The sequence below is a fragment of the Otolemur garnettii genome, unplaced genomic scaffold (genome assembly GCF_000181295.1).
Source record: "Otolemur garnettii isolate 467f Iridium unplaced genomic scaffold, OtoGar3 scaffold00071, whole genome shotgun sequence".
NCBI lineage: Eukaryota > Metazoa > Chordata > Mammalia > Primates > Galagidae > Otolemur > Otolemur garnettii.
Window position 1 is genome coordinate 1,276,010 of NW_003852466.1, and position 9,967 is coordinate 1,285,976.

General features: G+C 40.8%; 1 pseudogene; it reads right to left on the minus strand.

Annotated features, from left to right (window-relative positions):
* Positions 1-3,272: 3,272 nt before the first annotated feature.
* LOC111726562 lies at positions 3,273-4,215 on the minus strand (annotated as a pseudogene).
* Positions 4,216-9,967: the final 5,752 nt, after the last annotated feature.

Here is a 9,967-nt window from a genome sequence, read left to right on the forward strand (position 1 = left end):
CCTGCTTTTTTCTGCTTTCCATTAGCCTGGAATATAGATGACCATCCCTTCACCCTGAGTCTATATTTGTCTTTTAAGGTAAGATGAGATTGTTGTATACAACACATGTCTGGTCTGAGTTTCTGTATCCAATCAGCCAATCCGTGCCTCTTTAGGGGGCAATTTAAGCCATTCACATTGATTGAAATTATTGATAAGCCTGGTAAAATTTTAGGTGTCGAGTTGTTCAAAAGTCCAGTGGACGTTTTCAATCCTTCCGCCACTGTAGAAGTTGGAGTTTGATCAATAGTTTCTGAGTTAGTTTACTTTTGTGGTGGAGGATTCCACTGGTTATTATGGAGAATAGGTCTGAGAATATCCTGGAGAGCTTCTTTAGTCATGGCAAATTTCTTCAATGCATGGATGTCATTAAAGTATTTAATTTCTTCATCATAAATGAAATTCAGTTTAGCTGAATACAGGATCCTGGGCTGAAAGTTATTTTGTTTTAAGAGATTAAATATCGATGACTACCCTCTTCTTGCCTGAAAGTTTTTGGCAGAGAGATCTGCAGTTATTCTAATATTCTTCCCCTTGTAGGTTATGATTTTCTTATTTCTCACTGCTTTCAAGATTTTCTCTTTCATGTTAACTTTAGGGAAGTTAATTATGATGTGTCTGGGGGATGTCTTATTCAGGTTGAGTCATGCTGGGGTTCTGAAGCTGTCTGAAATCTGAATTTCAGGATCTCTTGACATATCTGGAAAGTTTCTCTTTCATAATTTCCTAAAGAAGAGCCCCTGTGTTTTGCAAAGCAACTTCATTGTATTCAGGGATTCCTATAAGGCAAATATTAGTTTTCTTCCAATTATTCCAGAGCTCTCTGAGAGAATAATCTGATTTTGCTTTCCATTTCTGATTCTCTTTGGACATTTGGACATATTCAGAAGCTTTGTCTTCTACGTCTGAGATCCTTTCTTCTGCCTCCTGCACTCTGTTACTGAGAGATTCTACCATATTTTTCAGATCTTTGAGGGCTGCAATCTCTTGCCTTAATGTTTCAAAATCTTTGGTGGTTTTTTCTTTGAATTTGTTGAATTCTTGAGTGAATTTTGGAATACTCATTGAATTTCTATTTCTATCTTTGCCTCTATTCTATTAATCTTATTTGTAATCCAAATTCTGAATTCAATTTCTAACATCTCAGCTATCTATTTATTTAAGGGATCTTCAGTTTTGTCTGCCACATCCTTTCTTGGGGAGGTTTACCCACTCTGGTTATTCATATTACCAGTCACATCCCTTCTTGGGGGGGTTCATCTACTCTGGTTATTCATATTACCAGAGCTTTTCCACTGATTCTGGCCCATGATTATTTTACCCCATTTGGCTTTTCCCCTTGAGGTTTCTCAAGGACCCATATGGTGTTATGGCCCGAGAGACTGGGGACCTGCTTGGTGTGGTGGGGCTAAGTGGCTCTGTCTTATTTTGAGCTTTTCTCTTTCCTACCCTAGTGATTCAGTTTCTCTTGGTTGAAGTCTTAGCTGTGGAGAAATACCAGCAATTAAATCGTCCTGCCCCCATAAACAACAATTGGTCAAGGAAAATCAAACCTTCCCTCAACCATACACCCAGAGTGTCCCTTTGAATAGTCCCTGGGTGGTCTGCCCAGTTTAAGGGGTCCAAATCAGTTGTCCCAGTCACCACCCATTTCAGGTGGAAAAGTTCAAATGTTTTCGGCAGCTAGATAAGAAGGGTCTGCTTGCAGCTCGGATATAACTTGCTCCAGTGCTCTGTGAGGGGAAAGGGACCCACCCAGCAGATGGGTTAGTCTGGGGAGGTTAATACCTCCTTCTCCACCCTTCACCCAGTCACTTGTAATCTCCCAGGTCTGTGACTCTATTCACTCCAGTAGGCAACTGCTCCTGGGGTTTATGACTGCCAAAATCACCTGGAAATCTGCGCCGGCAGGGGGACCTTGTGTGTTTAAATTAGGCTGTGAACGTTCTCTTAATTCCAGCCCCTCGCCTTCTGTTGCGACTAGATTCCTCTGCAAGTCAGAGGCTGCTGCACTGATGAGCAACTCAACCCTGGGCAGCAATTAGAATTTACACTCAGGTGTCAATTTGTACCTCTGCTTGCCCACTGCCTTTGTGTCAGCATTCCCCTTTGGGTGGGGTGCTTGTTGGGAAATCTGAATCCAGTCTAGCAGGGGAAGAATTTACTCTTTGAAAGTTGTGGCCATTACAGCCTCACACCTTCTGTCCCATCTAAGTTCTTCTGCAAGTAAGAGGCTTTCTAGAGCTGGTAAAGAACTCAGCTCTGGGCCTGAAGCAAATTAGAGTCTATACTCAGGTGTCAATTCCAGCCCCCTGCCTTTGTCTCAGCTATTTCCCTGAGGCCTGGGGCTAATTGTCTCTTTACTTACAAAAGTTAACAAGGTCGTTATGCCTGTGGCTGTTGTCGGGAACCTCTGGTTGCCCAGAGAGACAGGGCTTGCCTATCTGGAATGGCGTCAGTTCACAGCTCAGGATGCCACTGTTGCTGTATGGCTTCCTCCAAGCCAACTTTCTTCTCCTCATTCCTGTGCCACAAGAAAGAGCAGCACCAGCCCTTTCCCCCTCTACTTCTCTCCAGGAGATGCCCAAGAATCTGGATTCCTCATTCCTGTGCCACAGGAAAGAGCAGCACCAGCCCTTTCCCCCTCTACTTCTCTCCAGGAGATGCCCAAGAATCTGGACTCCATAGGTAACAAACCTCCAGACCTCAGGGTGGAGTGGGGGAATCCTTGGAGTTCAATGTTGCAAGTGGGGAATACATACAGTTTTATACAGTTTTACAGTTTTATGCCTGGCAGGAGGGTGCCGTGGCACACCAGCAGGGGTATGAGGTCCAGTTTTTAGGGGGTCTCTCCCATGGGATAGGGTGGGAGGATGATTGAACTCTGCTCGCTTGTTTGCATGGAGTAAACTGCGAGCTCTTCTTGTGGGGGAGGGGACTCCTGTCTGCTTGGTGGTGGATTCTGTACCTTTTGATTGTATTTTTGGGATCGCAGCTCTCCTCAGGAAGGTTGAAGTGCACTCTTCAATCTTCTCTCTTGGCTCCACTCCACACCATCAGCTCCTTCTGTCCTTTAAGCCTCCGTCTGGACGGGAGCTTTTGTAAAAACCTGGCTGCAGTCCGCCATCTTTGCTCCACCCCCAGTATTTCTTTTCTATATCTTACATAGGCATGTGACTGGTTTAGTTGTTAGCACTCTGGATCACTGCTGTCTATCCTTGACTTCCATTATCTCAATGAGAGCAAGCTCCTCTGCTGAAAAGTCCCCCCGAGATCCCCCTTCAGTCCTTGTTCCTCAGGCTGTAGATGAAGGGGTTTAGCATGGGGGTAACCACAGTGTACATCACTGAGGTTATTGAATCCATTCTGGAGGGCTGGGATGTTCCAGAAGTTAGATGGACTGCAAGGCCTGCACCATAGAACAAGAAGACAATAAAGAGATGTGACCCACAGGTAGAAAAGGCTTTGTACTTCCCTCCAGTAGAGGAAAGAGGAAATGCCCATTATGGAGAAGATGATTCTAGAATAAGAAAAAATAATCCCAGTAAAGGGAATAATACCCAGCAGACCAGATAGAAGATATAGCAGGATGTCATTAAAAATGGTGTCAGAGCAGGCGAGCTTGAGGATCTAAGCAAGTTCATAGAAGTGAGGGATTTCTGCTTCTTTGCGGAAAGACAGACTCAAAACCAACAAACCTTGCAGCAGAGAATATGTCAGGCTGATTAACCAGGAAAGCAGAAGCAAAAGACCACAAAGATGAGGGTGCATGATGACCTTGTAGAGCAAGGGGTGACAAATGGTACCCCAAACGGTCATAGGCCATCACAGTCAGTATCAAACTATCTAGCCCTGCAAAAGTCATGAAAAAACACATCTGGATGAGGCGGCCTTTGTATGTGATGGCTTTGCTCTGCATCTGGATGTTCACTAACATCGTGGGCACTGTGGTGGAGGTGAAACAGATGTCAACAGGGACAGGTTGGAGAGGAAGAAGTACATGGGGGTGTGTAGGTGGGAGTCAGAGATGATGGCCAGGATGATGAGCAGGTTTCCGAGCACAGTGACAAGGTACATGTAAAAGAACAGCTCAAAGAGGACAGGCTGTAGGTCCATATCTTCTGAAAATCCCAGAAGAATAAATTTTGAAATAGCTGTTTGGTTCTCTTATTCCATATTAATGACTTATGGAAAGAGGTAAGCATGATGTTAAAACAATAAAATAGGAATGTATTATACATTGTCAAACTCATTCTCTCACGAAGACTTATATTTTATCTGAGTGATTCACTTTCTTTAGCTGACCAAAATCTCTTAAATACTACCCTTCACTCCTTGCATCTACCGATATTCCCTGGTATACCTGTCTTTATTTTTTTTAATTAGATCATAACTGTGTACATTACTGCAATTGTGGGGTACAATGTGCTCACTCTATACAATCTAGAATGTTCACATCTAACTGTTCAACATATCATTCACCTCACTTATTCAAATTGTTGGGTTTAGACATTTATACTCTACTTTTAATATATTTGACACATATGCTTACAGTATACACAGTAGGTGAGGTCTCACTGATTGCCCTACTTCCACCCATCCCTCTCCTCCTTCCCCTGCCTTTGCCCTCTTTTCTCTTTTTTTCTGGGCTATAATTGTGTTTTATCTTTCATATGAAAGTGTGAGTGGTTATATATTGATTTCGTAATAGTATTGAGTACATTGGGAATTTTTTTTTCCATTCTTGAGATTACTAAGAATATGATCCAGCTCTATCCATGTGAACATAAAAGAGGTAAAGTCTCCATTTTTTATGGCTGCATAATATTCCATGGTATACATATACCACAGTTTGTTAATCCATTCACAGGTCAATGGGCAGTTGGGCTGCCTCCATGACTTGGCAATTATGAATTGAACTGCAATAAGCATACTTGTGCAAATGTCTTTGTTGTAGAGCGATGTTTGGTCATCTGCATGTATACCTAGTAGAGGAATTGCAGGATTGAATGGCAGGTGTACTTTTAGTTCCCTAAGTGTTCTCCAAACTTCTTTCCAGAAGGGACGTATTAGTTTACATTACTACCAGCAGAGCAGAAGTGTTCCCTTCTTTCCATATCCTTTCCAACATCTGTAGTTTTGGGATTTTGTTATGTGGGCTATTCTTACTAGAGTTAGATGATATCTCAAAGTGGTTTTGATTTGCATTTCTCTGATGATTAAAGATGAAGAGTCAAGGTACTACTCAGAAATAAAAACAAATCAGGAGGAATCACGCTACCAGACTTCAGGCTATACTATAAAACTATAGTGATCAAAACAGCATGGTACCAGCACAAAAATAGAGAGGTAGATGTATGGAACAGAATAGAGAACAAAAATATGAACCCAGCTACTTATTGCCATTTGGTCTTTGATAAGCCTATCAAAAACATAAATTGGGGGAAAGATTCCCTATTTAACAAATGGTGCTGGGTGAATTGACTGGCTACTTGTAGAAGACTGAAACTGGACACACACCTTTCACCATTAACAAAAATTGACTCTCACTGGATAAAAGATTTAAACTTAAGACATGAAACTATTAAGATACTGGGAGGGAGTACAGGGGAAATGCTTGAAAAAATTGGCCTGGGAGAATATTTTATGAGGAGGACCCCCTCCACCGGCAATTGGAGCAACACCAAAAATGCATTACTGGGATCTGATCTAACTAAAAAGCTTCTGCACAGCCAAGAATACAGTAAGTCAAGCAAGCAAACAGTGCTCAGAATGGGAGAGGATATTTGCAGGCTATGTTTCTGACAAAGGTTTGATAACCAGAATCCTCAGAGAACTTAAACTTATTAACAAGAAAAGAACAAGTAATCCCATTTCATTGTGGGCAAGGGACTTGAAAAGAAGGTTCTTCAGTGAATACAGGCATGTGCCCTACAGACACATGAAGGAATGCCTGTCTTTAAAATAAACAATCCATTCCATGCAGAGATCTCCTTGTAACTATTAGTTACTATCCTAGTAACTCCTAGTTACTATCCTAGTACTCCTAGTTACTATCTGCCTTGTAACCATTCCATTAATGCTGTATGATTCCTATGAAGGGGTCATTAGCCTTGTGAACATCTCCCTTTTGCCTTGTAGATATGGTCCCTTTGAATCCCAGGGAAATTTAGAAAACAGATCACTGGAAGTTGCGGAACAGAATGATGTTTTACTGTCTCATGCCACTGGCCAGTATCACACAATAGGCTATTCTCTTTTCTCAAGTTTAACTCAGAGAAGGGCATTGTGCAAAGATTATATGGGTAATTTGTTCATTATTATAGTAACTTCTTCATGACTGCCCCAGTTTATCCCACTGCCACCGTCATAGTGATTGATGTTCCATAATATGCTTTCCTTCCAGAGACTAAATCAGATCTTCCACTGTACATCCTGCCTGTTTGTGTTGTAGCTCTTAAATCTCCTTTAAGTTGAAGTGCCTTACTTTTCTATTTCATTTTTATTTCTTATCCCAGGCACTTATCACAGTATCTGGTACAGAAATGATGCTGTGCAAATATTAGTGGAGTGAATAGTAGATTAGAAAAAAAAGTTAGGGTAGAGATTTTCCTCTCATAAAACTCCTTAACCAAGGACAAAGATACCATTTATTAAGAAGGCTAGTCTATTGAACATAAAGAGAATGAAAGTCTTCTCACTTTTTATCCTATTAAAACAAATCTTTATCATTTCTGATTGATGAAATTAGGAATTTTACTCTTTTATTTCTGGTTAGGTTGGACAAAAGTTTATTTTATTGACCTTTTCAAAAAACCAACTTTTTTGATTTATTGATCTGTTGTATAATCCCTTTGCTTTTAATTTCATTTAATTCTGCTCTAATTTTACTTATTTTATTTTTTTCTACTGGGTTTGAGGTTGGAATGTTCTTCCTTTTCCATTTGCTTGAGATGTCCCATTAAGTTGTTTATTTCCTCTCTTTCATTCTTTTGAGGAAGGCTCGCAATGGTATAAATTTCCCTCTTAGGACTGCCTTTGCAATGTCCCAGATGTTCTGGTAATTCATGTCTTCATTATTGTTTTGTTCCAAAAATTTGGTAATTTCCTTCTTATTCTCATCTATGACCCAGCTATCATTCAGCATGAGGTGATTTTGTTTCTATGATTTTGCATGAGTATGCAGATGCCTCTTGTTACTGAGTTCAACTTTTATTCCATGATGGTCTGAGAAAATACAAGGAATAATTTTTATTCTTTTAAATATGCTGGGGTTAGAATTGTGACCTAAGATGTGATCAGCTTTGGAGGATGTTCCATGGGCTGATGAGAAAAATGTGTATTTAGTTTTGTTAGGATGAAATGTTCTGATGTTGGCATGGATGTGGAGAAAAGGGAACCATTCTTCACTGCTGGTGGGAATGCAAGCTAGTATGTTCCTTTTGGAAAGAAGTTTGGAGAACACTCAGGGATCTAAATGTAGACCTGCCATTTGATCCTGCAATTTCTCTACTAAGTGTATATGCAAAGACCAAAAATCACTTGGCAACAAAGATATTTTCACCAGATTGTTCATTGCAGCTCAATTCATTATTGTCAAGTCATGGAAGAAGCCCAAGTGTCCATCGACCCATGAATGGATTAATAAATTGTGGCATATGTATACTATGGTGTACTATGCAGCATTAAAAAAAAAGATGATGACTTTACCTCTTTTATGTTTACATGGATGGAGCTGGAACATTATTCTTCTTAGTAAAGTATCCAAAGAATGGAAGAAAAAGTATCCAATGTACTCAGTACTTTTATGAAACCAATTTATAATTACTCACACTTTTATGAAAGATAGATCACAACTATGGTCCAGGATGAAGGAGAGAATTGGAGAGGGCTGGGACGAGAGTGGGGAAGTTTGATAGATGGAGGAGTAACGGTGGGACCATACCTATGGAGCATATTACAAGGGTACAAGTCAAATCTATCAAGTATTGAACACAAATGTCTTAACACTGTGATTAAGTAAATGAGGTGAAAGCTATGTTAATTAGTAGGATGTAAGCACTCTAATTTGTACAAATAATCAACACATTGAATTCCACAAAGCCATAAATATATTCATGACCTATGTATATATGACTTAATAAAAATAAAAACGTAAAAAAATATTTATTTATTTATGTACGTATTTGAGCCTGAGTCTCACTTTGTCACCCAGGCTGGAGTGCAATGACCTAATGATAGCTCACTGCAGCCTCAAACTGGGAGGCTCAAGTGATCCTCCAACCTCAGCCTACCCGAGTAGCTGGGACTACAGGTGTGTGCCACCATGGCCAGCACATTTTAAGATTTTTTTTTGTACAGATGGGGGTCTCACTATGTTGCCCAGGCTGGGGTCAAATTCCTAACTTCAAGTGATCCTTCTCAGTTTCCCAGTGGTCTGGGATTACAGGCATGAGTCACTACACCTGGCATACAGGTGGCTGGCATCCTAGCCACTGAGCTACAGGTGCTGAGCCCAGAACACATTAGATATGAATATAGATAATATATTTATATGACCTATTCAAGTGTGCAAACTTGTAAACAGAAGAGCAGTGAAAGAAATCACAAAGGAATAATCAGTGACTTAAAGTACAATATAACCTCTGTAAGTTGCCCACTCAAGGGATAGTAACAAAATGGTCAACATATAGGCCCAATGTACTGATAGGTACATGTGGTACATGTCTGGTCTATGAAAATTAGGTCAACTTAAGGAGATGGCCAATGTAGAGAGATGGCCAAGTAAGGAGGTTCTACTGTATTAATAGACAAAATAGATTATTTGTTTCTAAGATAACATTAAATAACGTTAAAAGGCAAAGTAAAGCTTGAGGGAGGGAGAATTTATAACATATGAGAAAATATAAAAGTGTGGTAACTAGGAGGCATAGCATGATGGCTGATGGGATAGATGTTTCGGACGCCTCTCCCAGAAAAGCAGGTGAGAGTGAATGGAATAGATCATTCCCAGCATGGAATATTGGTGTGGACAGGCAGTTCAAGTGTGCTGCAAAGTGGCAGATTGCTGGACTTGGAGTGTAATCTGGAGCTGTGGAGACTGCCAGGAAAATTTCTTTGCAAACAGCGGGCTGTGGTGGCAGTGGTGGCAGCAACCAGCCCTCACCCCCACCACAGAGGATTATAATTCCCAGTTTGTGGGGAAACTAGGTGTTGTGTGGAACGATTTGTGAAGGGTGGACTCCCGAGTGGAATTTGGCTGCCAGATAAGGGTGCTGTCTGGAATGGCACCACCAGGACTAGGTGGTGGGAGAGACACTCAGATGGGAAAGATCCCAGATAGGAAGGAAACATGTTTTGAAATTTGAGCAATGGCGACTGCCATAGGCACCTTTCTACACAGACCAGGTGCTGTGATTTGAGTCTCACCTGCAGGCAGCCATCCTGCACCCAAAGCAGGCCCAGGATATCCTGCACCTCCTCGGAACTGTTGCAGGGAGAATTTGAAACCAGCCCATGAAGATTTTTTGAGATGGGTGGAATCAACAGTTCGGCAGGGTCTTAAGTGCCAAGCAGGTAGCCAAGCAACCACCTAAAACAGTGTAAGCGGCAAATCAGGTATAAGCCTGGGAACCACTCACAGCACCACCTAATATTCATAAAGTATATTGCAACATAAATAAATTCCTACTAAAGTTGATCCCTACAGCATACATATAGTCGTGTGTGTGTGTGTGTGTGTGTGTATATGAATAATATTTTTGTTGGTGGTGTCTTTTTTTTTATTTGCTCATTCTTTTTGCTCTTTTGCATCTTTTCCTTTTCTTGTAGGAGTTATTAATTAAAATAAATTATTATTAATACTATTTTCTTTTCTTCCCTTATAGTTGCTGAGAGTGCTTACATCAGGCTATTTGAGTTCTTTTTC